The sequence below is a fragment of the Prionailurus viverrinus genome, unplaced genomic scaffold, assembly GCF_022837055.1.
Source record: "Prionailurus viverrinus isolate Anna unplaced genomic scaffold, UM_Priviv_1.0 scaffold_38, whole genome shotgun sequence".
Classification (NCBI taxonomy): Eukaryota; Metazoa; Chordata; class Mammalia; order Carnivora; family Felidae; genus Prionailurus; species Prionailurus viverrinus.
In genome coordinates this window covers 469,998-491,325 of record NW_025927606.1, presented here as the reverse complement: position 1 = coordinate 491,325, position 21,328 = coordinate 469,998, and the positions used below count along the sequence as shown (strand labels likewise).

General features: G+C 58.1%; 1 long non-coding RNA gene across 1 annotated transcript; it reads right to left on the bottom strand.

The window, feature by feature from the left end:
• Positions 1–131: 131 nt before the first annotated feature.
• On the bottom strand, positions 132–20,575 carry LOC125158782 (uncharacterized). Its single transcript, XR_007149490.1, has 4 exons — positions 19,962–20,575; positions 7,753–7,860; positions 2,596–2,756; positions 132–1,294 (listed from the first exon to the last, which is right to left on the bottom strand). It is a non-coding gene; the product is annotated as an uncharacterized LOC125158782 (long non-coding RNA).
• Positions 20,576–21,328: the final 753 nt, after the last annotated feature.

Genomic DNA, 21,328 nt, shown 5'->3' with positions numbered 1-21,328 from the left:
CCCATGTGGTCCTTCGTCGCCCTCCTGTTTTGACTTTATTTTCCAGGTCCCGAGTGCGTGAGGGCCTCGGAACTGATGTTTTTTTTTGTTCCAGCCACATCAGGAGTGTCCTAGCGGCACTTTGGTGAGAAGTCTCGTGGCGGCCGGGTACGCCGTGTGGCCGCATGCTGCTGCCGGGGGTGGAGGGGGGCGGGCATGGCCACAGACACTCACAGAGAGACACGGGCGGCACGGAGGACGTGAGGGGACCCCAAGACAGAGCCCCGGGACCCCGAGCCTCAGTCACTCGCAGAGTATTCAGGACGGCAACAGCTTTATTTTTTGTGTCGTTCATGTTTGTTTTTCCACCCACGTCCCAAGCGATCCAGTAGGACCTTTGGTGCAGAGCTTAAACTTCCATCAGAAAGCAAACAGCTCCCCTCCGTGGGGACTCGCCTTAAACTTGCCCGGTCTGTAACCTGTTTTGCGGGACTCCGGACGAAGCGGTCCTTGACAAAGCCCGAGGCTCTCCTCCAAGCCTGCCTGCACACTGACGAGAGCCGGTGTTCCCCTCCCGGCTTCTACGCCTTTCCGTTCACCCATGAGCTGTTTGGGTTTGGGTTTGGGTTTTAACGAACCCGCACCCTGTCCTAGTCAGGCTTCTGCCCCTGCTGACGCAGATCCACCGGGGACCTACCCGAGACATGCAGCTGTAGCCGGGCGAGCAAAGCAGAGGGATGTCATGTCCCGGAGACGGACTGAGAGCCCCGGGGCAGGGGCTGTGTCCCCACCAGAGGGACAGGCCCCAGGGGCCCAGACGCGGCGAGCCGCCAGGAGTCGCACTGTGTCTGCACATCCGTTGTCCGCGGTGGGCGCGTGTGTCCGGCTTCGGTGTGAGGCTTTTAACGTGTGTACCTGTTTATCAATAAAAAGTGGTCCAAGTGGTGGATTCCCGTGAGACTCGGCAAGTGTGTGCAGGTCCGGTGTCCTCGCCGCCTCCAGCACCGCCCGTATGCGACGCGAGGCGGCCCTTGCCGGCCCCAGGCGCTTCGGTAGGTGGCGCGGGTCCTCGCACACTGTCGCTGTCTTCGGTAGTTGGCTTCTCCCTGGTTCCCGGCACCCGCGGCCCGGCAGGTGCCGTCACTCCCGCGGCGTTGGCCAAGCCCCCAAACGCTCCGGCGCCCTGACGAGCGGCGTGGGCCCTCGGCGCTGCCCTCGCGGACTTTGCCGCGCCCACACTTCACATCTGCTCCGGCGGGGCACCTGGCGTCCCACTTCGCTTGGTTGTGAGCATTCCTGCGGTGTTTCTGGTGCCCTTTGAAATAAAAACACTTTTTAAAAAATCCGTCTCGTGGATCCAGAGCCCCGGCGCCTACAGCCTCATTCGACAGACATAGCGTTTGTGCTCGAGGGAGCCACAGGCCCGTGAGCGGGGCGGCCGGGCCGGGCACTCCCACCGCCACGGAGGGAGGAAGGGCCCGCGCCATCCCGTGAGGCGCCTGCTGGCATCCCGGACGGGTGGGAACACGGAGACACGGCCGTGAGCACAGACGCCGGGCTGGCGGCGACCCTCAGGCTCGCGTCCACGCAGGATTTTGCTGCCATGTGCCCCGTGTCCCTCCTCTAAGGGTGTGACGCTGACTCCGCCCACAGGAGTGTGACCGTGGGGTTAAGATGGAGAGGGAAAACATTATCCCAGTAGAAAGGTGACTAATCCCGTCTTCCATCGTACGTAAACTCGTTTCGGCCGCCTGAGCGGAGAAGAGCGTCCTGCGGGTGGCCCGGAGTGGCATTCCGATGCTCTCGATGAAAGGGTAAGTGGCCTACACTATGGACCGGGGACCAGATTTAAGACCGTCTCCAATTTGAGCAAAGACAGCCCGAAGACACAAAGCGAAGATACGCCGCTACAGATCTGCGACTGGTTTTGCTTTGTTGTTTTAAAAGCTCGCTTATTTAGAGAGAGGGAGAGAGAGAATCCAGGCAGGCCCTACACTGTCCGCGCAGAGCCTGACGCGGGGCTCGACCTCACGAGCCTCGAGATCATGACCGGAGCCAAAATCAAGAGTCGGACGTGTCACCGACTGACTGAGCCACCCAGGCATGCCAGGTTTCGCTTTTGATCTGCCGGAGCAGGCAGGGTTCGGTTGCCAGGCCCGATGGGAAGGGCGAGGAGATGGTACGCACAGCACATCTGGCGTCTGGGGCACGCTGCCGACTTTCCCTTCCCCTCCCCGCTCGCCCCCTGTATCCGCACCCCGATACTGTACGACAGCTCGAGATGACAGAACAAATGCTGCTAAACCAAGCAGGGTCCTGCGACGAGGTTTGTTCCTAGAGCTAACCGTGCCGTGTGTGTGCCCTGTTCCCTGTCACTAGGTCTCCCTCCGCCCCAGCCCGCCTCCCTGGTTACGGGGTGGTTCCTGCCTTGCCGCCCGCCCTGCTCCAGGAGCCTCGGCTTCTCCGGGGGTGCCGCACAGCCGTCCCGAGACGCGTGCGCTCAGGCTCCCCACTCCCTGGGGTCCACATCTGGATGCCACAGCTGCCCCAGCACATTCTCTGCCAGTTCCCTGAGAAGGTTCGAGGTTGTCAGCACGTTAGCCTGTTTGCACATACCTGTATCCCACGGTCGTCTCGGCTGATGGGCACCGTAAGCCAGACTGCGGGTTCTGATTCAGTCTTTCACCTGCTGAAGAGGGTCTGTGCCTCCTCGGATGGAACCCGATCTCCTCTGGTCAGGCTCGCGCACCCCTTCTGTCTCAGACACGTGCCTTTCACTTTAAAAAAAAAAAAAGTTTTTTTTTTAAGGTTTATTCATCTTTCAGAGACAGAGGCAAAGCATGAGCGGGGAGGGGCAGAGAGAGAGGGAGACACAGAATCCGAAGGAGGATCCAGGCTCCGAGCGGTCAGCACAGAGCCCGACGCGGGACTTGAACTCACGGACCGCGAGATCGTGACCTGAGCTGAAGTCAGACGCTTAACTGACTGAGCCACCCAGGCGCCTTTCACTTCTGGGGGCCGGGGGTGCTGTGCTGTGTTACGTCTTTGCGAACTTCATCCTGTCCACTTTGTTTTTCTCCTACAGATTGAATGTCGCACTGCCTAGACTGGTCCTCTGATTTCCTTTCTTACCGTCTATTCTTTGTTTCCTGGAAATATCCTTAACTTTGTCTCCTAGGTGAATATTTTATTCAGGCAGTGGTAGTTTTAATATCCGAGAACCTTTCGTTTATCCTTTGTTCTTTTCTCCCTTTCTTAAAAACAAAACAAAACAAAACCACCCAGCTTTTTAAAAAACTGGTTTTAGATTTACAGCAAAACTGTGGGGAATGTTCGGTGGGTTTCCGAATGCCCTCGTTCCCCACTCCCGGCCCCCAGCAGAGGGCACCTCTGTGATCGTGGTGAGCCGACCCGGACGCATCGTTTCACCGAAAGCCCGTAGTTCACATTCGGGCCCACTCTCAGTGTGAGCTCTGTGGGTTTGGGAAAATGTGTAAGGACAGGTGTGCACAGGTATCTTTACTGCCCTGAAGAAACCTCTGGGCCCCGCCTGTTCGTTCCTTCCCCTCCCCCCACCCGGCAGCCGCTCATCTTTACTGTCTTCATAGCTTTGTCTTCCAGAAAGCGTCGTGTCGTTGGGCTCAGACCAGACGCAGAGGCGGTTCAGACTGACTTCTGTCACTTAGTGACGACCATACGCGTTTCCTCCGTGACTTTTCGTGGCTCGGGAGCTCATTTCTTTTTAGCGTGGAGTGATGACTTCGTTGCCTGGGTGTGCCGCAGTGAATTTAGCCACCCACCTCTGGAAGGGCATCTTGGTCGCCGCCCAGCTCTGGCAGCTACGAGGAAAGCTGCTACAGACGTCCGTGTGCGGGTTTCTGTGTAGACCTAAGTTCTCACCCCGTGTCTTCTGCCCTGGAGTTGTGCAGTCGAATCCATTTTGAGTTGAGTTTTGTGTAGGTGGGAAGGTAAGGGTCCAATTTTCATTCTTCTGCATGTAGATCTCCAATTTTCCCACCACCATTTGTTGAAGAGACTGTCCTCTCCCCATTATGTGTTTTTAGCACCCTTGTCAGAGATCAGCTGACCATAAATGCCTGGGTTTATCTCTAGGCTCTGTTCCGTTCCGTCGGGCTGTATGTTTGTGCTTATGCTATTACCATACTGTTTTGATCACTGTGACTTTGTAATATATTTTGAAGTGAGGAAGTGTGATACTGCAGCTTTATTCTTTGCTCTCATGATTGATTTGGCTATTTGTCATCTTTTCGTAGTTCTAGATGAAGTTTTAAATTATTTTTCTATTTCTGTAAAAAATGCCATTGGGACTTTGACAGGGATCACTTTGAATCTGTAGATCAATTTGGGTAGTGTGGACATTTTAATGATCCAGTCCATGAACATGGGATGTATTTCCATTTGTGTCTTTAACTTCTTTCACCAATATTTTAGTAGTTTATACAAAGTTCTCCTTATAAGTTTATCCCCAGGTATCGTATTCTTTTTGGTGTAAGTGGAATTGTTTTCGGAATACCCTCTTCAGGTAGTTTGTTGTTAGTGTGTAGGTATGTGACTGATTTTTTGCATGTTGATTTTATATCTTGCAACTTCTCTTACATTTGTTTCTTAGTTTTAACAGTGTTTTTGTTTTGCTTTGTTTTTTGTAGAATCTTGAGAGTTTTCAATATGTAGGATTAGGTCATCTGCAGACAGGGACAGTTTTATTTCTTCCTTTCCAATTTGGGTGCATTCTGCTTCTTTTTTGTGTTTAAGTGCTCTGGTTAGGATCTCCAGTACGATACTAAGAGTGGTGAAATGGGCCTCCTTGTTCCTGATTTTTACTGCTGAGTGTGATGTTAGCTGTAGACTTTTCACACATATATTATGTTGAGGTACGTTCTATTTATAGTTGAGCTTTTTTTTTTTTTTTTTAAGTCATGGAAGGGTGCTGAATTTTGCCAGATACCTTTTCTTCATCTGTTGAGACGAGTGTGAGAGATCCTTATGCTTTATTCTGTTAACGTGGCGAATCATACGAATTGATTTTTGTTTGTTGAACCACCTGTGTGTTCCAGGGATGACTACCGCTTGGTTGTGGCGTGGGGTTCTTTTGATCTGCTGTCGGATTTGGTTGGCTGTTGTTTTGTCGAGGATTTTTGCGTGTCCTCTCATAAGAGATACTGGTCCGTGGTTTTCCTGCAGCGTCTGTGTCTGGCTGTGGTGTCAGGGTAATGCTGGCCCCGTAAAATGAGTTTGGAAGTGTTTCCTCCTTTTCGGTTTTTCCGAAGAGTCTGAGAAGGACGGGCATTAATTCCCTCTTAAAGATTCGGTAGAGTTCACTAGGGAAGCCGTCGGGTCCTGGACTTCTCTGTGTTGGGGGTGGTTTTGATTACTGATTCCATTTCAGTATTATTTACAGGACTGTAAAGACTTAATAAAATCAGAAACGAAGGAGGAGACATCACAACCAATGCCACAGAAATAAAAACGGCCACAGGGGACTACTATAAGCAATCATATGCCGCCTCACTGGACACCGAGAAGAGAGCGCCTTGCCAGAAACGTACAGCCTACCAAGACCGAGTCACGAAGAAACAGCATAGCCCTCAGAAAGAACCGACAAGGACAAGTGCCGGGGGTGTGTGCGGGGAACAGGACGCTCTGCGTGAGTGTTCCGGGGTGCAGCCGTGTTCATGGCACATATTTTGAGGAAGGGTTTTTTTGGGAGGAGGAACTTGACGAAACTGATGAACAAGGAGCATTTCCGCTAAAGGAGATGTTTGACTTCACCATACTTCGTCTTTCATTCCTCTTCTCATTTTGATGGTCATCCTTGGGGACGCCAAGGAGGGAGGAAGGTGGGGGCTCCTACCCGGCCCAACAGTTCCCAGGGGAACCCCAAACAGACAAGCACCCAAGCCTGCTGCAGGGCACACGAGCCTCCGAGAGCCTGAAAGCGGCCACAGGAACGTCTGCGAGGTGACGGGTCGGACGTGAACTTGGCCCCTGCACGTTTTCCAGGAAACACACAGCAACTCCAGGAAAGACTGGACGAGCGCAGAGGTCCACGGTGACGTCACTCGATCCCACAGACGAGACTCGCTATCGCCACTGTCACGCTGCCTCCCTTCTCGTGTCTGCCAACCCAGATCCTGGAGGTACCCGGCCCGTCGTGCAGCCGTCTCTCTCGGGACCGAGTTGGGCAGTGGGCGCTCTGCTGCGTGGATGAGATTTTCTTCGGTGCCGGCACATCCCAACGAGATGATGAGATGGGAGCAGGCTTGTACGTTCACTTAGGACCCTCGTGCCCCTTGGGTTCTTCTTAACAGTGGTCCCACGCGTGGCCCCTTGGGTGCAGAAGCTCAGTAAACACAGCATTATCCTGACTTCACGGTCAGGCTCGGCCGTGTCACGGGCACGACCTACAAGGTGGCGCGCCAGCTCTGAAATCCCTTCTGTGACAAGCTCCTAACGTGGGGCGACCGAACGCGACGTGCCCCTTGGCCACGGGGAGGCATGCGTGTGTGTGCGAGGACACTACCCACGTACAGCGACTGGCCCTCCGAAAACCCAGGGGCTTGTCTTCACCTGGCCAGTAGAATTCGCACGAGTTCTGAGAGGAGCTCCCAGTGCAAGGTTTAATAGTAACGATGCCCAGGACACCGTTTCGACATTTCCAGTTTCCCAGATGCCCTCCTGGACCTGACTGCATCTCACTACAACCTTGAGGCAGATGACACTGTGCGCATTTCACACACCAAAAGACCGAGGCTCCCTGAGGTTACAGAAGGTCCTCACTAGGGAGGGAAGGAGGAGGATCCCACATGGCCATTCTGGCTAGCATCATCTAGTTCTCCTCTGTTTTTATTTTTCTAAGTACTGAGTTTAAAAAGTAATAAAAATATCTTCTGTTTTTTATTTGTTTTTGAGAGAGAGAGACAAAGCACGAGTGGGGGAGGGGCGGGGAGAGAGCGAGAGAGAATCCCAAGCAGGCTCCTCACGGTCAGCGCAGAGCCCAACACGGGGCTTGAACTCACGAAACCATGAGATCACGACCTGAGCTGAAACCGAGAGTCCGACGCTTAACCGACTTGACCACTCAGGCGCCCATTAAAAAAAACCCTTTTCTGAATAAACAAATCGAAAACAGTAACACGAATTGCATCTTTCACTGAGATTATTTCAGTAACATTTTTAGCACATACTTCCGAACTGCAGAATATAGCCTCAAAACGCCATCGTTGTTTCCAGGCTGCATCACGGCCCCGCGACCCCCCTGTGCGCTCGAGCGACGCCCGTCCACGTCCCCGTGACCCCTTCCCTCCAGAGAAGCCTTTGTGTTGGTCCCCGCACGTGTGCAGGTGCTGGGCCCAACCCGGGATTTCTGGGCTCTGCTCCGATATTCAGACCTCATACTTTAGTGTCTGGGATGTGTGTGTCCACCCCTGGCTCAGACTCCAGCCCCACGTGGTCTTTTCTCTGTGAGTTTAACGCAAATCCTGGGGAGGGGGGGAGGCGGGGGGGGGGGGGGAGGACAGAGCTGGGTCAATGGCCAGGACACGGCCACCACAGCCTTCATTAAAGCCTGCAGGAGCCAGCTGCGGAGAGTGGGCACCTGGGGAGAGGGAGGGCACTCTGGCCCCAAGGGTCCCAGGCGGTGAGTCGGAGAGGCTGCTCCAGGACCCACGGGTGGCTCCTGGTGGCCATTTATGTCTAACATTAACAGCAGCGACTTCATAATAATGTGAGAAGCTGGCTGACTTCCCAACTCACCTGGTCATCTGGAAGCAGCTCACAGAACTCCAGGAGCACCAATTTCTGCCGCTAAGTCACCTTGGTGGCCGGGTCCCTCTGCGGGCGGCCAGCCCAGGGGAGGGAGCGCTGAAAGGGAAAGGGGTCGGCTCTCAGTGTGGTATCAGCATCATGCCACCAGAGGGCACCACCAGACCACAGATGTCCCCGTGCCGCGCAGGCCACAGACTCCTACCCGGGGCTCTTCCAGGCCTGTGGTCCACACACGCTTACGGACACCTAATGCCTACTGTGTGCCAGTGACGCCTCTGCCCTCAGTAGACATCAGTATGACAAAGAGAATACACAGTTGTATACTGTGACTCGTGCTATAAAAACAGCAAGGAGAGGGAACATCAGGATGGACATCACGGAGAGTGAGAAATCAGGTAAGGGCCGGGGAGAGAACAGCCATGCAAAGGCCCTGGGGCAGGGAAAGGCTGGTTTACTGCAGTCTATCCACTAGGTTAGTGAGAGTTCTGTCTCCTTGACATCAACCCGGAATGGGAGCTGCTTAAAACCAGAGAATGCTGGGGCGGGAGGAGCTGCTGGAGCCCACGTGGCCCAGCCTGCTGAGCTCAGAGAAGGTGCCCGGGGGCCGACAAATGCCCACACGAACGGTCGCCGGCCAGGGGAGGCAGAGGCTCGTCCGAAGCAGGTTTCCCAAAGCACAGGCTAGCCGTCTGCAGACAGGCCTCTGAAGACGAGGGACTTCAGACACCTTCCTCCGGGGTGGGCAGCCGGGGTCCTCGGTGGGCACGCCGAGGGCAGTGGGACCAGGGATGACGTCTGCCGTGGAAAGCAGGGGACGGGGGCCGAGCAGCCAGGAGGGGTCCGTGCACGGCTTTTCTCCGACCTCAGTCTAGGTCAGACCCCGTCATCTGGGCAGCAGGGGCAGTGGCCTGCTGGGTGACCTGGGCAGCCTGCCGGCGAGGGGCTCCATTCGACACCCCGACAGCTCGGTGACCAGGTGGCGCCCGTGAGGGTCCCCGCTCCACGGGCAGATTGGCTCCGAGTGGCCGTGGAATGTGGCGGAAAGAGCCTCCCAGATGCGGCTACGGTTCCCATCCCTGCCACCTTCCAGCCGCGTGGCCTGGAGCGCCGCCTTCCCCTCCGTGCCTCAGTGTCCTCGTCTGCGAGATGATGGCTAACGGTTCTGCCTCGTGCGGTCTGCGGGGGGACTGGAGCCACGGGGCTGGCCGCGACGCCTGTGTGCGGCAGGTACTCGAGAAACGTAGTGCCCGCTACGGGGTGGGGGCTTCGCGGCCACGCAAGACCTCACGCCCGCCCGCCGTGCAGCGGGCGGTTGGGTTCCTCGTCCGTCTCTTTCGCCCTTTTCTTGGTTTTTCCGGACTAACCCTGTGTTCTCGCCTGAGATGGTCTTGCGGGCTTTTTTTTTTTTTTTTTAAACAAATAAAAACTCAAGCAGCTCAACAAAACCGAGTCCGTTTACAACAAAGTCCCACCAGAGCAGACGTTTAAACAGGCCACGGCTTAGGTCTTGAGAAGCCAGAAGCATCTCGATGTTTGCCCGGGCCTTTCTCCGCTGGGGGTTCTTTTCCACCCGCCCTCCCTTCTCCCAGCAGAGCCCGAGGAGGTGGGGGCGGCCGTCCAGGCGCTGGACCAGGGGTGGGCACTCTGTCCCCGGCTGCGGGAGACGCTGCGGGCCGGTGCTTGACCCGGATGTGGCCCCGGGGCTTTGGTAAGATACCTTGAGTGAGTCTCGCGCGTACAAATCAGGAGAGCTCACCTGGAAATGCAGAGTCACGGCTTCCCTGGGTCCCGGTTCCTACCTGGCCAACCTAGCTGGCAGCCGCTCCCCTAAATGCACACGCGCCCAGGACAGCATTTGAATTGTTTTTATTTTTATTTTTTAAAGTGAGCTCTGTGCACGGTGTGGGGCTCGAACTCACGACCCCGAGATCAGGTCGCATGCTCTGCCGACTGAGGCAGCAACGGCTTGTTTTTCTTTTGAAATAACGTATCGAAGCGAAGTTCGCGTGACATAAAACTAACCGTTTTAAAGTCAGCAGTCGAGTGGCATTCCGTGCCCTCCGAGCGTTGGGCACCCCCACCCCGGGAAGCCCCGCGCCCGTCAGCTGCCGCGCCACTCCTCCCCCGCTGGTGACCACCCATCCGCTTTGCCTCTGTGGGTTTGCGCCTGCCGGACGCTTCTTATAGACGGAGTCGCACAAGTACGGTCGCCTCCCTTCACGTGGCGCGTCTTCAGGGGCCACCCGCGTCGTAGCCCGGGTCAGAGCTCCGTCCCCCGCCTCGACACGCGTCTACCCCCCGGGATCCCAGCCCCTGTCCCCACCCCACCGAGACTGCTGGCTCCCAGCAGCCCCGAGGGCCACTCACGCTAGCAGCTGGCATCCTCTCCGGGAGCACGGGCCCAGACGGCCGGCCACAGAGTGACGTCCTGGCCGGTCCCTGCCCGGACATTCATGCCCATGTCTGTGTGCACGCGTGCGTTATGTGACGGCCACATAACTGTCGGGCACGTGGCTGTTTTTCACTCGATGGTGTATCTTGGGGATCATGCCACACCCACGCAGAGACCCCCACCTTGTTCCCTGCTGCACGGGGTTCCACTGCACGGCTGCCACACCTACGTGGGGAGGGAGGTCCCCGGCCCTCCACCACTGTGACCCTCGGGTGTGGGCCAGCCCTGCCCACGCTCCCACACCCAGCCTGGCCGAGCCCTGGGCCCCATGCTGGATGGGAGAGGGAGGTCAGAGATGTCCTCTGGTTTCCTGGCCTCTAACCTCCCAGGACCAACGCCTGACGGCATTTGTGCCGAGGCTTTGAGAGATTCAGCATCTTGTGTGATGCCACACGGTTCCTGAGCAGAAGCCCGGCTGACCCGCTGACCGCATCTCTCTGGCTCTTCCCCACCCTCCTGTCGGGGCTGGAAGGGACCACAGGAGCAGAGTGTGCTGGGGATGCTGGGTGGTGAGCTGAGGTTCAGGGGGAGGCGGGAAACACGACCCACGTCCTGGCCCTCTCCGGGGTGCCAGCGTGGAACATGAGGACAAGGGGGAAAGAGGTGACCCCATGGCCGCGTTGTGTTTGCACACGCTCTGTATAAGAACCAAGGCTGGGGACCAAGCCCTTGGCAATGGGAGGGAAGGGGCTGGACAAAGAACCAGCCCCCGAGGAGACCCTCCGGACCGTCCTCAAAGCCATTCCCCCACCCCGGGCACCTCCTGAGGCTGGGGCCACCATATTGGCCCCAAAGTCCAGGTCATGATCTGCCCCCCTCACCGCTCCTTTGGGGACAGTGGGAGGGAGGAACCCGTTCACGGAAGGGAGACCGAGGATGTCAAAGGGCTTCGGCTAAAAGAGGAGAAGCAAAGGGGAGCCAGGAGCTCGTAAGATGATGCGCACGCACAAGTACATCCACATGACGGGTCCCCGCCCCCCAATTAGAGGATGTCTTCGCCCACTCGGCTTCCTCCTCCTCCTCCCTGCCTTCCGCAGCTCTGTTGTTCCCAGGCTGGTTCCAGGTTTTAGGCAGAACTGGGGGGAAATAGAGGGAACCAGGACCTATAGAGGCAGGAGAACCCAGGTGAGGGTTCTCCCCCTTACTGTGGAGACTCCGGACCCTAGAGAAAAGCGATGGGAAAACCAGCAAAACCAGGGAGAGGAGGCCTATCTTCATCATCAGGCAGGGTTGAGGCCGGGGAGGGGGGTTCAAGGCCAAACACGAAAGCTGGATTTGGGGGGTGAGGTCTGGGGTCGCTGCAGGGGGGTAAGGGGGTCGTGGAGAAGCAGCCGCAGGATTTGGGAACCCTAATGGTGGGTTAAGAAGCAGATTCCCTTAGGGGCTCAGTCAGTTAAGCGTCTGACCTCAGCTCAGGTCATGATCTCACGGCTTGTAAGTTCAAGGCCCGCATCGGGCACTCTGCTGTCAGCACGCAGCCCGCTTCAGATCCTCTGTCCCAACCCCTCCCTGTCCCCCCCCCCCGCCCCTCCCCTGCTTGCTCGCTCACTCTCAAAAATAAACATTAAATTTTTTTTTTTTTAAGTAGATCCCCTTAATGTTTCTAGGGCATTGCAAGTACAACTCCAGATTCCTTGTGGATCACACTTGTCTGCAATGCCGTCCAGACTGTGCTATCTGGAACCCCAGCTCGTACTAGGGTCACATCCACAAAGCCCATCTCACAACGAAGAAATAACGTAATCCTTCACAGCTCGGAGAGGCTGGGGGTGTCATCATCCCACATCAAAGATGACAGAACGGAGGCACAAGGAGGTCACGTGTGTGGCCCAAGCTCACGGAGCTAGAAAGGGGCCAGACCGGGACAAACCCCGTGTTCTCCGGACCCCAAACGCTGACCTCTTTTCTCTACCCAGCCCTGCCCCTGGGGAACGATCCTATGACACCGAATCGTCTCTCTCTCTCAGAGTTCAGTGTTTGGGGCCAAACCTGAGTGAGGTTTGCTGCCTCCTCTGAAAAGGTTGGCCTGACCTCAGGGCGCCAATGGCCGGCCACCGGCAAGAATCCCCCGTTGGTGGGGATGGGCTTGCGGGCAGGCTTTTCTGGACACGATTCAGTAGAGACTCAGATGACCCAACAGGCACACTTGCTGACTTCTGTGGTCGAGACACACGGGACAATTGCAAGGTGTCAAGGGTGGCGATGCCCAGCGTTGGCACGGAAGAGTGGGGGATGGGCTCCTCCCGTCTGTGCTGGTGGGAGCTTAAACGTGTACCACTTTTTGGAGAGCCGGCTCGATGCTGTGAATCCAATGACTTCAAAAACACGAGGTCTTTGACTCGGCAGCTCCACTTCGAGAAAACACAGCCCCAGGAAATAACCCTGCGCGATGTATTCTCCTTCACGCATCCGTGGGCCTCAGACGGAGGGCCCCGCGTGGTCGGTGGAGTTCGTATCTGACTGCTCGACTAGAACGATTTTCTCCCACAGGCTGGCTGTGCTGCCCCCCAAATGGGACGGCATGCTGGCTGCTTTTAAAAATAGCGCCTAATGAGGCATACAAATTTCTATTTATGTCGTGGGGCTCGACTTCCCATTCCAGAAGCCACAGGATTTTCAGTCTGGAGCGGACCTTAGGGATTTTCGAGTCCAGCACTTCCCAAAGCGTTATCGCCTGAGAGGGCAAGTTAAAGGGCGGGTGAGATGCTTTTGGGGAGCGAATGATCACGGGTGACAGGAAAGTGGAACCTGTTCTTCCCTGCAGGACTTCTCAGGGCCTTTGCCATACGATGGGCACTGCAGGCAGAGGGAGGGTGCGGTGTTTCTGAGCCATGTTTGGCCGCTGCCTTCATCTTCTGGGGGCTGCTGTGACAAAGGACCAAGAACTGGGGGTCCTGAAGCAAAGGACGTGTTCTCTCACAGCTCTGGTGGCCGCGAGCCCGAGATGAAGGCCTCGGCGGGGCCGAGCTCCCTCTCACGGCCCCAGGGGAAGATCGGTTCTTGGTGGCCCCAGGCCACCAAATTTCCTCTTCCTCCAAGGACCCCACATCTTTGCACCAGGGCCCACCCCACCCTAGTATGACCACCTCTAAACTTGACATCTGCTAAGACTCTATTTCCAAATAAGGTCACGTGTTACAGGTGGCCACGAATGGTCGGGCCAACTGTTCACCCCGACACAGACGGAAAGCCTCGGAGCCTTCTAAGCTGGGGAGGCACAGGAACACCCCCTGACCTGCCACATTGGGACGGAATGTAGGGGCGGTGAGGGGGAGGGGCACAGGGACAGCAGCGGGGAGCCCCCGGTGAGGTCCGGGCGAGAGGAGACGTGGCTCGGGCCAGGCGGAGGCAGGTGCAGGTGGGGGGAAGTGGCTGGCCCTTGGGCTGCATTTTGAACACCCAGCATCTGAACATGTGACCCCAGAAAATGAGGCATCAGGGGGTAGGGGCCCGAGACGTCAGAATGACAGAGGTGCCCTCAGGGGGGACAGCCAGCTGGTTACCAGACAGTTTCGGGAGGTCTGTTTTGCCACCAACGACGAGCCGGTCCCCTAGTATAGCCGTCAGCCCCAGCTGCAGCCCGCTCCTGTTTCCAGAGAGGTCCCACTCCCAGAATGGCCCACGACGCCCCTCGGCCCCGAGCCACCTCCCATCTCACGCCCCAGGGGCCTACACTCTGCCTTGCACCCCAACTTTCTGCGCCCCACGTGCGTGTCCTGTGGGACACGCCTGCCTCCCTGCCCGAGTGGCCGGACCTTCCACCGGTCACTCCCCCTCTAGGGGCCTTGCTGTCCCCTTCTGAAATACGGGGTTCCAGGGCTGGAAGGCGGTCATCTGGCGGTCGCCCTCCCAGCCCCCGTGGCTCTGCAGAAACAGCACCCCGCCCACACGCACGGGGCCCACGGAGCCTTCCCGGCAGGCGGTGTGTGCCTGGCCTGTTCTGGGGACGGAAGGCCGTACCCGGTCTGACCCCCCGCTCCAGGACGGGCGCCACTGTGGGTGCTCAGCAGACAACAGGGCCTGCACAGTGCAGGAGAGGTCACCTGGGTGGGGAGGCTCCTGTGGCTTCTGGTGGCTCTCAGTGGCGGTGCGGCTTGGGCTGGGCTGACCAGTCGGGCTCCAGGCGTCCAGCGGCCACAACCTCAGGCCTGGACGGAGCCCGCTTCTGTTTCGACAGGGCCGAGGGCGGTGTGAGCTCAGGGAAACGGGTCGCGCTGCCCGGGCTGGAGTCACCGACCAGCTCGCTGCCCCACAGTCGCCTCCCAGGCTCTCCACGAAGCAGGTCACAGAGCCAGGCGGCTGTCCTCATTTGAGCTCGGAAATTTCTTGACCTCTCCCCTCTGCCGGGAACTCCGAGGACTCGGTCCAACATCTGGGCGGGAAGGAGGCTGACCCGGGCGGGCAGCGGGAGACGCGGTTGTGGAGAGCTGAGCGACGGCGTGGGCGTGGGGAGCCCCCCGAGAGCCTTGGTTTTTCCATCTGGGAAACGGGGTGTCGCCGGCCGCCTTCCCTTCAGAAAAGAGCAGCTTAGCCCCCAACAACGGAGGAAGCCCGTAAGCTGTGGACAGAGGCCAGCCTTGCCCTTGGACGGGTTCAGATGGGAGGAGACCAGCACGTTCTCTCGCGTCCGTCTGAGCGGTGACCGGAGGGTGACAGCGGCAGTGGGCGCGGGCGGGTCCCGGGGCTGTTGTAACAAAGGGCCACCAGCTGGGAGCTCAGCCCAGCGGAGGCGCAGTTCTGGAGCCGGGGGGGTCTAAGGTCAAGGCGTGGGCAGGTGGCCCTCTCTCTCAGGGACGCTCGCTCGCCGCCCCGGCTTCGGGCGCCCCCGGCAGTCCTGGCGTCCCTGGGCTTACCGACCTGTCACTCCAACCTCCACCTCCACCTCCAGTGTCACTTGCCCTCCTCCCGGTGTGTCTAAGTTCCACTCTTCTCACGAGGACCCCGGTCACTGGATCGAGGCCCACCCTAATCCAGCACGACCCCATTCCCCCGGACATCTGCAAAGACCCTATTTCCAAATCAGGGCACTCACAGGTTTGGGGGCAGGTAACCTGTCTTTCTGAAGGACACGTCCTTCTCGTGCTGATGGCCCCCCTGGCCATTGTGGGGGAGGGGGGACAGCCAGGCACAGCCGGGGACCCCTGGGCTGTCCCACCCGCCCTCACAAACATACGTTCCGCGTGTTTCCCTCCCGGGGGCGGCCGGCCAGAGGTCGGCCAGCTGCCCGCTGGCAAAGCCAGGCCAGGGCTGGGCCGTGACCCGGGGACGGAGCCCAGCGTCCCAGCGCCAGCCCCGCACCCAGGCCGAGTCAAGGATGGGCGGTGAGAACAGGGACTCCCGGCAGAAAGAAACAGGTGCCTTTGCCTGTCGGATCGCAGAATGGCTTGACCTTGTCGAGAGGGCCCCGTGTGACTTCCAGGCCATGTGCACAGACCCCACGGCAGCACCAGCCCGGCCAGTCCCCTGGACCGGGACCGGATTGGCTCACGCGCTCCCTGGAGGCTGACCCTGCACGGGGTGTTTGCCAGCCCAAATAACACACTGCCCAGAGAAGTTTGGGGACCAGCCTGAGGTCACACAGCCAGCAGTCAGGGTCTACGCGACGGGCCAGGGGCCTTGCCTCCCGTCCTGCCAAGCAGGAACCTCGTAGCCTTTATCCACCAGGATGGCGTCTGGCAGAAAAATCCCTGCACACGGGAACCAGGGCGGCCTTCCTCACAGCTTCACAGCGGCAGCCAGGAAGAAAATGTCACCCTCGCACGCCCATCCTGCCGGGGAGCCGCCGGGGGCTCAGGGCGGCTGGACTCCCCGCTTGGGTCTCTGGAGGTCACGTCACTGAGCATCAGCTTCCTCCGCAGTGACACAATCACGAGCTGCAAGGCCTGAGTGGCCGAGAGGATGAGGGACCTCCTCCCAGCAAGCAGGCACACAGTAGGTGCCTGGAAAAGGTGACGTTTCGATTTTCTATTGCTTCCGGAACCAGTTTCTGCCAACGTAGCAGCTCAAACGACACCGACTGTCCACATCCCGGAGGCCAGAAGTTGAGCACAGGTCTCACTGGGCTCAATCGAGGTGTCGGCAGGGCCGGGTTCCTTTCGGGGGCTCCAGGGGACCACCCCACTCCCTGCCTTTCTAGCTTGTAGCTGGGTGTTTTCCTGGGCTCCTGGCCCTTGCAGCGGTGTTCACAGCCAGGAAGCATCTTCACGAGCCTTCTTCTCTTTTCCTGATCCCAGCTGGAAAGGTTCTGGAATTTTAGGACTCAGTGGTTACCTTGGGCCCATGTGGGCCACCCAGGACGACCTCCGTATCACAAGGTCCCAAACCCAGTGGCGTCCGCAAAGTCCCTTTTGCCGTGTGAGGTCACATACTCACGGGTTCCGGGAATTGGGGCAAGGACGTCTGGCGGGGAGGGCGGTGGGGGGGGGGGGGTTGTTTTGCTGACCACAGGTGAGTGGAGCTGAATTCCATCGAGCGAGGGAAGCCGGGCCTGGGCTCGGGCAGTTCTTTTCGGAGGCAGAGGATTCCACTAACACCAGCTCATTCAAGAACCATTTCCATCTTTCTGTTGTTTTTGACTCTCTCCAAAGAGGCTCTGTCTAGCCAAGGAGACTGGGTCAGGGCTGCCAAACCTTCGCTTCCAAATAAACCCTACTAGGAAATTTCCATGGGACCAGGCCCTTTTCTTCCCTCACAAACCTGCCTGAAATCCCAAGCCCAAGCCAGGCTTCTTGCGGAAAGGCCATCGGACCCCGTGCTCTCCAGAATGGGGCTTTTGTCTTGCTGTTGGTTTTCTTTTGTTTGTTGTTCCGCGGCAAGCTACGTGGCATGCAGGCAAAGCGAACCTGGTTTAGGACATCATCATCAACTTGGAAAGGGTTTTCCAGCCCTCCTTGTCAAGAGGGCCTAAAGCATCCCCGCCTAGGTTCTCTGGGGCTCCGTCCCCATTGCCTTCAAGGAGTGCTCGGCCATCTCGCAAGGCCGGCACGTTCGCAGGGAGCGTGTCTTAGGCCAACACGCAGCCAGGTACACAAATCCCACCCGCCTAACGCCCTGCATCCCTTGACCTTGATCTACCAACAAAGTATTTACCAACGGGCTCGGTGTCGGCCGCTTCCGCGTGGATTAAATGCGTTTGTTTTGGATTTCAAACAGGTTGCGGGGACAGACATCATCCCGTGAGTTCGCCCCACGGTGCTGGTGTCCCCACTTTCCTGAGGAGGGTATGGGTGGGACAGGGGAGGGGACTGGGCCATGGCCACTCAGCTGCTAAGGGGCAGGGCTGGGGCTGGAGGCTGAGTCTCATCACTTCACATCGTTCCAGTCTCCGGTGGCAACACTCTCTACGGTGATAAGAAATCCACGTGGTCGGGGCGCCTGGGTGGCTCAGTCGGTTATGCGGCCGACTCTAGCTCAGGTCATGATCTCACGGTCTGTGAGTTCGAGCCCCAGGTCGGGCTCTGTGCTGACGGCTCGGAGCCTGGAGCCTGCTTCACATTCTGTGTCTCCCTCTCTCTCTGCCCCTCCCCTGCTCATGCTCTGTCTCTCTCTGTCTCAAAAATAAATAAAACATTAACAAAATTGTTTTTTTCAAAGAAATCTATGTGGTTTTCGTTCCAGCTTCCGGACATAAGAGCTCTCCTAACGGGCATCTTTGTTTATCCCTAAGGAGACAGCTTCAACCACACCTGAGTCTATGCTAATGAGGTGACCCTTGTGGCCCCTGAGGAACCAGCTGGGTAATGAGAAGGTTGGAATTTGCAGCCCTACCCCCAAGCTCCAGGCAAGGGAGAGGGGATGGAAACTGAGTCAGTCACCAGCGGCCGGTGACTACTCCCGTCATGCCTTCCTAACGGAACCTGTATAAACACTCTGAATGAAGGGGTTTGGAGAGCCTCCGGCTTGGTGAATGCACCCATGTGCCGGGAGGGTGGCACCCCCCAATCTCCATGGGACAGCTCGTCCTTCTGGACCTCGCCCTGTGCACCCCTTCACCTGGCTGTTCATTTGCGTCCTTTATAATAAACCAGTAAATGGAAGTAACATTTCCCTGTGAGCTGATCCAGCAGATTCTCAAACCTGAGGAGGGGGTGGGGGGGAACCCTCAAAGTGCAGCCAAGTCGGACAGAAGTGTGGGGGACCTGGGGACCCCCTGCTTGTGACTGGCATCCGAAGTGGGGCAGTCTTGGGGGTCTGAGCCTTACACTATGGGGTCTCCAGGTAGCGTCAGGATCGAATTAAGTTTAGGACACCCAGCCGGTGTCCACGGTGAACTGGAAAACCCATTCATTTGGTGTCGGAAGTGTTACAAGTAAAAAAACAGATCTGTATTCCTTCGTGCATTTGCTCACTCAGCGTTTGGTAAGTGCGTCAAGTCAACTTTACTGCTGATAAAGTGATGGACCAGAAAGGCACATTCCCTGTGCTCCGCAGCCACGGCCCCCCGGGACCCTGCCTCCCAGGACCGCTGTGTCACAGCAGGCATTCTGGGTCAGTTGGTATGGGGTAGGGCCATCCCTCGGGTAATTCTTTAAATTCCTTTTTAATTTAGGTATGTGGCAGGGTGAATAATGGTCCCCAAAGACACCAGGTCCCAATCCCTGGAACCTACACACATTAGCTTCCATGGCAAAGAGTTTCCAGATACGACTAAGGATCCTGAGATGCATCAACGATCCCGGATCATTAGGTGGGCCCGAGAGCGATCACTTGTGTCCCTATAGGGAGGGAGAGGGAGATGTGACCACAGAAGCAGAGATGGGAGGGATGTGGCCACAAGCCGAGGACAGCTGTCAGCCACCAGAAGCCGGAAGAGATGAGCAAGGATCGTCCCCGAGAGCCTTCGGAGGGAGCATGGCCTTGACACCTTGATTTCACAGTTCCGGCTTCCAGAACCGAGAGAGAATAAACACAGTTCTCTCACACCCCCAGGTTGATCGTATTTTCCCCCAGCGATCACAGCAAACCAACACAAGGAAGGGCTTACATTCGGCGAGAGGCGCACATCATCAGCGCACGACCCGGGCACACGTACCCACGCGTCGCTCTGTAGGCCACCACGGAACATCCCCAGCATCCCCGGAACGCACCCTGGACATAACTCGCTCTCCCCACCGCTGCCCGAACAGATTAGTTCTGCCTGTTGTAGAGCCTCATATACACGGGATCATACGGCGTGGGCTCTGATGGGAGGCTGCTTTCTCTCCACTCACCATCGGTGAGATTCCCGCAGGTCGTTGGTTTTTTTCCTTCTCTATGGATATCATTCCACCATACGAAGAGATCATAATTGGTTCATCTATTCTGTTGACGGGCCCTGGGGTTGCTCCCAGTTACCAGCTATTACCCACGAAGCTGGTAGGAACCTGAGCCTGTGGTCTTTTGCGGACGTATGCGTTCATTTATTTCAGACCCACACCTGGGTCCGGGCTGGTGCGGGTCTGTAGCCTCCCAGGTGATCCAAATGCATAATCAGGTGTGAGAACCGCTGCTCTAGACTGGCGGTCCCCAAATGGGGCTGCCTTTGCCCCCCAGGGGACCCTTGGCAAGGTCTGGAGACGTTTGGGTTGTCCCAGCTCAGACGGGGGGGGGGGGGGGGACGCTAAGCATCCTACTGCACAGAGGGCAGCACCTGCCCCCGCCGCGCACACACGCACCGCCAGGAATTACCCGGCCCCGATGGCCAGGAGGCCTGAGAAACCCTCCTGCAGACCGATGTCACGACCGCGGGCATGAGTAACCCACCCACCTGCACGAAATCTGCAGCGCAGAGAACCCGGTTCCTGCGGAGAGGCGGGGCGGGCCGGGCCGGCAGCGGTGAGGGGCGGAGCCGCGGGCAGATCTTTCTCGAGCTTTGTGGAGATCTTTCTCGAGTGGCCTCCTCCGCCGTGGGCCTTGAGCCGCGGCTCTGAGGCGACTCCCTGCGGCACGGGGGCGCTGGGTGCATTTCTGACACCGCTCCCCGTTCTGCAGTTTCTTCCCGGGTCTGTTGGTTCCAGGGACACGGAAAGCCCCCCCCACCCCGGGGGGTGGTGTGGGGGGCGGGACGCACGTCTTCTCAGGCGCTGCTGCCGGGGTTTGCTGAGCGAGGGGAGGAGTGGGCTTCCCACGCTGCGCTGTTCCAGGCGCAATTCCAGGCAGCGTGGCGCAGGGGGCGCTGCAGTGAGGTTGGCGTGTTCACCCAGCGGATCCCAGCGACCTCCGTCCGCCGGGGATGCCTAACGGTGTCGCGCAGGCAACCTCGGGGCCTCCGTGTGCGGGGGCGATCGGCTGGCTGTTCACCACCCCCTTTCCTCTTCCTCCTTCCACCTCTCCCAGCATCCTCTGCAGTCAGGTGCAGCCATGTGACTGAGTGCAGGTGGAAGCCGAGCTGCTCGTAAAAGCCTCCACACCTGCCCCTCCTGGCTCTGGCCCTACCTGCCAGCTGGGAGCAGAGGGCGGCTGGTGGGTGGCGCAGCCACAGACAGGAACAGCCTGGTCCCTGAGTCCCCTGTTGGAAAAGCCACCCACCTTACCCCTGCTTAGTGCTACTGAGCGGAAAACAAACTCCGGGTGTGTGAAGCCACTGAAATGTGGAGGCCAGCTTGTTATAGCAGCTAGCGTGTCCTTAACCGGCACCCCAGGCTGCCCCAAACTGGGGATCGGGTTGGTACTCCAGTCTTCCCCAAACTGGGGGATCTGATTAGCGCCCCAGGCTGCCCCAAACTGGGGATTGGGTTGGTGCCCCAGGCTTCCCCAAACTGGGGGATCTGATTAGCGCCCCAGGCTGCCCCAAACTGGGGATTGGGTTGGCACCCCAGGCTTCTCCAAACGGGGATCCAGTTAGTGCCCCAGGCTTCTCCGAACTGGGGATCAGGTTGGCGCCCCAGGCTTCCCCCAAACTGGGGGATCTGATTAGCGCCCCAAGATTCCCCAAACTGGGGATCGGGTTGGCACTCCAGGCTTCTCCAAACGGGGATCCAGTTAGTGCCCCAGGCTTCTCCAAACTGGGGATCGGGTTGGTGCCCCAGGCTTCCCCAAACTGGGGGATCTGATTAGCGCCCCAGGCTGCCCCAAACTGGGGATTGGGTTGGCACTCCAGGCTTCTCCAAACAGGGATTCAGTTAGTGCCCCAGG